This window comes from Limulus polyphemus, unplaced genomic scaffold, assembly GCF_000517525.1.
Source record: "Limulus polyphemus unplaced genomic scaffold, Limulus_polyphemus-2.1.2 Scaffold4970, whole genome shotgun sequence".
Classification (NCBI taxonomy): domain Eukaryota; kingdom Metazoa; phylum Arthropoda; class Merostomata; order Xiphosura; family Limulidae; genus Limulus; species Limulus polyphemus.
The window spans coordinates 15,781-23,284 of NW_013670580.1; the positions used below are offsets into that span (position 1 = coordinate 15,781).

A 7,504-nucleotide genomic window follows, 5' to 3' on the forward strand; every position below is an offset into this window, starting at 1 on the left:
CCGTATGAAGTCAACGAATACCACTAGATGATCAATAATGCACTTGCACGGCTCCTTGCCTCATCTAGAACTATTTAAGATTCGCTTCTGCTGGCCCTCTCGTTGATCAATTGGGAAGTGTACATCTATAACGACTGTCATTTATAATACAAAAAAACAACAACAACAAAGAAAAAAAAATCGTTCACATTAACAACCCTATGTAAAAAAATAAAAAATAAAAGAGTCCATACACTTCTTCACACACGCGCACGTAGACACACCAATTATTTTGTACAGTTTGAAACTATGCAAATAGTTAACTTACAAAACTTAAAAACATTACGGCGCCACTGTTAATTCTACTTCATCAATCATACTGAATGTTCGCCCTCTCATTTACATATTATAGACATTTGGTAGCACGTACTACACTTAATATGTATGTAGAAACTTTTTTTTTACACTTATTTTTAGACTTTTTTTTTTTTATCCTGTACGGGATAATACGTGGTAGTCATATATTGTGACACGTCTACCCTGAAAGAAACAGCATTTTTTTTTTTTTTGCTACATTGCACATAATCCCGGCAATAAAAATATGAGAAAAAAATAGATATGGTTAATCAATAAAGAAAAAAAAAAAGGAAGCTCAGAGATGTCAAAATAAAACATTTGAAATAAGAAATAAATTACGCTGAATAAAATGTCCTGAAATTTGCATGGTGTGATGAGATGATTTTGAATTTTACTTTTTTGACACGTGTCGCTGGATGTGAGAATCGTTCAACAATCTCTTCATCAGTGAACATACAAAGAAAGGTTCAAGGGAAGACCCACGTAATCTGTACAAATTACCTCAACTGTTTTTATTATTCACGAACTATCTAGTCTGTAGTCTGTTGGTTGGTTTAAGAGCAAAGCTACTTAGAACTAGCTAATGTGTCCACTGCGAGGAATCGAACCCCAGATTTTAGCTCTGTAAATCTGTAACTTTATCGCTGTCCCACCGGGGGACATTGGAATTAATGGTTCGAACAGAAAACAAATCAGTTAAAGAAATAAAATGATTTTTGAAAACGACTCAAAAGTATGTAAAATGATGAAGAGACTTCCAACTTAGTCTCCAAACATTAGTGTCAGTGTATCATCAGACGTTAGTATATATATTGAACTATTTATACATCCATAAATCTGGTCAATTTCTTGCCATAAGCTGCAGGACTCGAACATCTTATTATAAGCCTGTATGATGCAGATAAACACGAAATGTGTTTATTTGGATCGTAATTCACTTTGACTTCAGGTCACGTTGATATGTCACTTATTGTTATTCAACGAGTGAATTATTGACGCTACACCTCTAAATCTAAGTATTTATTTCGTATGTTCTGGATACATAGTGTGTGTTCGATGTTATAACGAATAGAAAACGTTTAAGGGTTTTGTCAGGGGTAAAGCGTGGCTCATCAACTTGCTTGACTATTATGCAGTTTAAAAACTAAAGATAAAATCCTTGGTCTAACAAACTAAATAATAGTTACTTAGGTGGGTTAGCGTAATGAAATCATACTTAGCATCATTGTAGCCGAGAAGTGTATAAAGAGTTCACCTCATACACTAGATTAGCTTCGATAGGACAAGGTCACCTCATACACCAGATTAGCTTGGATAGGATAAGGTCACCTCATACACCAGATTAGCTTCGATAGGACAAGGTCACCTCATACACCAGATTAGCTTCGATAGGACAAGGTCACCTCATACACCAGATTAGCTTCGGATAAGACAAGGTCACCTCATACACCAGATTAGCTTCGATAAGACAAGGTCACCTCATACACCAAGATTAGCTTCGATAAGACAAGGTCACCTCATACACTAGATTAGCTTCGATAGGACAAGGTCACCTCATACACCAGATTAGCTTTGATTGAAATTCTTCTTTTCTACCAGATCCAATAGCGAACCTTTTTTTTCTGTCGCATCTTGTAACCAAAGACAGAAATGATAAGAAAATGTTTGTTATTCTTAACGTTGTTTAACGCAAACCGGAGTTTGTTACGAGATATTTCTATTAAGATAAATAAAATAACCACCTGCATCTCCAGAGTGTATCTTTATTAGCTCAATATTTCGCCATTATAGCTTCCTCAGGATAACCTACAAGTTCACTAATCCCAAACTGTATTACCAGGGAAAATACTACAATATTAGAAACCAGAAGAAAACACCAGTGAGCTAGACTACGCAATACCAATTACCGATATCCCAAAAGGTCAGTACTCCAGTTGAAACTAAATTGGAACGCCTTTATATGTTAATCGATCATTGATACACGTGTCTAAAAGGTTCAGATCATATCAAACAAATATTAAAAAATTATGAATATATAATGAACCCTTAAATTTTCCGTTTAAATTTAAATTCAGCAATGTTTGACATTATATGAATATGATCTCAACCTTTTAAACCCGAATATCAATGATCGATTAACATATGACAGCGTTCCAATTTCGTTCCGACTGAATTAGTGAACTTGTAGGATGTCGATAACTCCCGATGATTTGGTTTGCTTAATTTACTCGGGGTCTACCTGCGCTAACAGTTCCTAATTTTGCAATGGTAAGGCAGCTAGTCAACACCACCCACCGCCAACTCTTGGTCTACTCTTTTACCAACGAATAGTGGGATTGATCGTTACATTATAACGCCTCCACAGCTGAAAGGGCGAGCATGTTTGGTGATGGGGGTTCGAACCCGCGACCCACATATTGCGAATCGAGTGCCCTTAGCGCCTGAAGAAGCTGTAATAGATAATTTGTTTGTTTGTTTGTAATTAAGCACAAAGCTACACAATGGGCTATCTATGCTCTGCCCACCATGGTTATCGAAGCCCAGTTTATAGCGTTGTAAGTCCGCAGACATACCGCTGTGCTATTGGGGGGGGCATAATAGAGAAACATTGAGCCAATAAAGATACATTATGGAGATGCAGGTCGTTAAATTTTTTACTTCTTCTATATATGAACTTAGATCATAGAACCTATAAATATAAGCATAGATTTGCTCTCCTAGATCCTGATTATCATCACTACGTCACTAGTAAGTTAATCCTCCTAATATTAAACGTGACTGCAAATTTAAGTAATACTGATTTCACTTTGAACTTCAAGGTCCCACTGACTTTCAAAGGCACAAAATCTACAAATTATAATGAGGAAGGATGATAAATACGTATTTGCTTTTTCTCTCTTCCGTATGATGAATCCTTAGGTTTTTCTATCTTCATCAATTTGTAAAGTTCTCCAACGTGGAATTCGACTCTTATATTCTAATAAGGAATAGCGTAATTGTTTGACTCACAGATTCGCAAATAACATTTAAATGTGATTCTTTCTTTGTGGCCTGAACGTGTCAGTCCTTTCAGCCGTGGGGGCGTTATAATGTGACGGCCAATCCCACTATTCGTTGGTAAAAGAGTAGCCTAAGAGTTTGTGGTGGGTGGTGATGACTAACTGTCTTCCCTCTAGTCTTTCACGGATAGCCCTCGAGCAGCTTTGCGCGAAATTCAAACCAATACACGAGGGCTATCTGCCCTAGCCGTCCTTAATTAGACTAGAGGGGAGGCAGCTAGTAATCACCACTCACCGCCAACTCTTGGGATATTCTTTTACCAACGAATAGTAGGATTGACCATCACATTATAACGCCTCCACGGCTGAAAGGGCGAGCACGTTTGGTGGGACGAGGATTCGAACCCGCGACCCTCAGATTGCGAGTCAAGCGCCCTAACCACCAGGCCATACCGAGCCTACAAAATCATAACCACCGTTCCGTTATCTTCAATAACCAAATTCAAGCATAAAATCTTACCTTCTTGGTCAATTCTGAAGAGCCCAGTACCTTCATCCATTTCCAAAAATACTGAAAGTTATCTTCCGTTCCCCTATGATGGCCATCATTTGCTCTAACTTGCATAACAAATGTTCCTTCTGGTCGGTTTTCACGCACTGTTCCCATAGCAACCTGATCCCTGAACACCGGAGCATGTTGCTTTTCGTTCACATCTTCAACTTCCACTAAGAGAATAGCACTAGATGAAAGGATGGGGGCGCCTAAATCGCTAGCCTCGACAGTCAAGTTGTAAATTTGCCGTTCCTCGTAATCTAGTGCACGATTTAATCGGACGAACCCCGTCTGTCTGTCAATATTAAACATATCTAATTCGTTGTTAACTATTTCATAAAATACAGTTCCACCCTCGCCTGAGTCTGGGTCATTGGCGGATAGACTCATTACCACAGTGCCTATAGGAATGTCTTCACGTAACTTAGCCAAATACTGTCCTACTGGAAATCTGGGGGGATTATCGTTAACATCACGAACCTGAACAGAGATACCAACTCTAGAATAAAGGCTAGAATCTGATACTTGAGCTTCCAGTTCATAACGCCTAATCCTTTCTCTGTCTAAAGCTCCGTGAATCGATAATGTTCCTGTATATCTATCAATATAAAAATCCTGGCTGTTGGACACTAACGAGAACGATAACTGCCCATTTGATCCAGAATCTACGTCAAAGGCCCTTAGCTTTGCTAAAATCGTTCCGTTTGGCGCGTCTTCGGGTACTGTGAAGTGGTAAAAAGATTTATCAAATGCAGGTGCGTTGTCATTAACGTCTTCCACAATCACTTCCAAGACCATAGATGCACTTTGCGGCGGTTGGCCGAGGTCAAATACTGAAATATTGAGAGCATATCGCGTTGTCCTTTCATGATCAAGGTCACCAATGAGTATTAGCTTCCCAGAATGCATTTCAACTTGAAAACAGTTATCTTCGTCTCCATTGGAGATAACAAACACTAGCTCCCCATTATATCCATGATCTAAGTCTTCTGCAGAGATTATCAGCAGCTGCGTGTTAACTGGTGTGCTCTCTTTTACATTCATTTCTTTGGGTAAGTCATTGGAGAACCGAGGACTATGCAGGTTATCACCGTATCTTGATGGTGTAGCTTCCGTGACGTCATCAGGACTACCTTGATTGTTTTCTTCGGCAAGACTCATTTGTTCCTTCAATCTTTCCGTGATACCGTCATCCCTGCATTCAACCACTGCATCTTTGTTTGCCAGTCTGGGATGCTGAAGAGGATCAACCACCTTCATGGTTATGCCCATAACATCTGCGTAATGCTGTCCATCTGTGGCTGATACATTCACAACTTTTTCCGTGAATTCCTGTAGGCTGAGGTCACAGGTCAATGTCAATATTCCGGTGGTAGCATGTACATGAAAACAATTGTTGTGATCAGAAGAAAACATCTTGTACGTCACTGTGCTACCAGCATCAAAGTCTATGGCAGATAGAGTTAAAATTTCTGTGTGGAGAGAAGCCGTTTTTGAAACGTAGCCAATGCAGTCTACTTTCTCAAACTGTGGTCTGTGATCGTTCACATCTGTCACCCGAACTCTTACTAAAAGTTCAGATTGTCTTCGGGAAGGAGTTCCCCAGTCAGATGCTCTTACCTTCAAAAGGTATTCTTTTCGCATGGTCTCAAAATCCAGAACTTCTGTCGTCTTGATCTGGCCAGTGAAGTGGTCCACGGTGAAGGGCAGAAAGTTGAGATTGGCTAGATGATACGAAACGTACCCATTGTCACCATCATCGAGGTCATAAGCATGGGCTGTGTATACCACACTCCCAGTGGGTTTATTTTCTTCAAAGTTGATTGTTATGAAAGATGACGAGTTGAAAACAGGATTGTTGTCGTTGTTATCTAATATTTCAATATGAACTGTTGCAAATCCTTTTCTTTTAAGCCCATCAGTGCTTCGATCTTGGGCGCTTATTGTCAATAAATGATAGGGCTTCTTTTCCCAATCCAGTTTCTTTTTCGTGGCTATTAAACCAGTTTTATGATTTATAGTAAAGAATTGAAACTGATTACCTTCTTCTATTTTATAAAATATTTCTACATTTTCATTACCGTCCGGATGTTTTGCTTTTACAAAAATTACAGGTGTATTAATAGGAGCAACCTCCTCTACCACTGTTTTATAGTTGGTCATATGGAAAATCAAAGGTCGGTCATCATAGTGAGGAACCTGTACACATACACTTTTTACTGAAAATTTTGGTGGAATGCCTTTGTCAGTGGCCTTCAAAGTAAGATTAAACTGACTACTTATAATGTCATGATGTAAATTTTCAGAAATACTGACAGTGAATTCATCTGGTTGCTGTCCCTTAGAGATGTGGAAATATTTAAGTGGATCTCCATCTACAATCTCTAGGGATCGAATTTGTCCATATAAACCTCGATCTTTATCCACCACGCGAACAATGGCATACACGTGTAAGAGGTTTTTTCTTAAGATAACTGGAAGTTTAACAATGTCAATATCGGGGGGATGTTGGTTTACAGCATTTACCACAACCTTCAATGATGCAGCATTTCTCCTCACAATGACCCCCACATCAGGTTTGGGTCCTCTGTCTTGAGCAAGAACAGTCAGATCGTAGCGAGGTTCTTTCTCCATATTCAAAGGGCGAGTCACAGTGATAATCCCTGTGGTAGGATGAATAGCAAATTGAAATGTTTGGTTTTGGAAGCTGTAATAAATCTCACCGTTTATTCCAGTATCAGGGTCTTCTGCAGTAATTTTTGCGATACTTTGATGCAATGGAGTATCTTCGGGAACGGAAACCGTATAAGAAGAGGGTAAAATAAAGGAGTAACATCATTGGTGTCTAGAATTTGAACATGTACCTCAGTCTTAACACTATACTTAACATTTTCTAAAATGTTTGAGCTAATGGCAGCTTCTACTTGTAACTTATAAAAATCTTTTGACTCTCTGTTCAAGGACACTTGAACTTTTGTATTTGTTCTGATGCGAAGGAACCAGAAATTACCTACATTCTGAGCTTCAGCCACAAACAGCTTTTCTTCATTTCCATTTTCAATATTGTACTCCACTTGAAGCAAAGGGTCAAAGATGAAAATTCCCATTTTTTCTGTGGGAGTAACATAGACTTTTCCCACTGGATTTTCTGGAATGGTAGCGTTGTAAACATCTCTTGTAAAGTGGAATGATACACCCCCACGCACAAAACTTAAAATCCATAACATCTGCAAACACCAGATGATCTTAATTTCCCCTCCACTGCTTGATTCCGACCTCTGGCCACGCCACATCATGAAAGACTGATTGAGTTTTACGTATGAAACATTGTCAGATGTTCCAAGTTGCAAAAGAAAACGGATTCAGCCATTAGGATTGTACCTGTTAGAAAGAAAACAAATAAGAGCGTTAATCCTCATCTCAATAAATTGCTATCAGATTCCCTGTAAACCATGTTCTAAGTGAACTCATCATTACGTATTTTATCATTATGAATAACAGGATCGTCTAAATTAGGTTGTGTCAAAGCAACTTCTGTTTATCATGTAACTTTAAGATCCAAAAAGTGTGTTTATCATGTTACTTTAAGATCCAAAAAGTGTGTTTATCATGTTAC

General features: G+C 38.6%; 1 pseudogene; it reads right to left on the bottom strand.

Annotated features, from left to right (window-relative positions):
• Positions 1-3,855: 3,855 nt before the first annotated feature.
• Positions 3,856-7,259, bottom strand: LOC106471933 (annotated as a pseudogene).
• Positions 7,260-7,504: the final 245 nt, after the last annotated feature.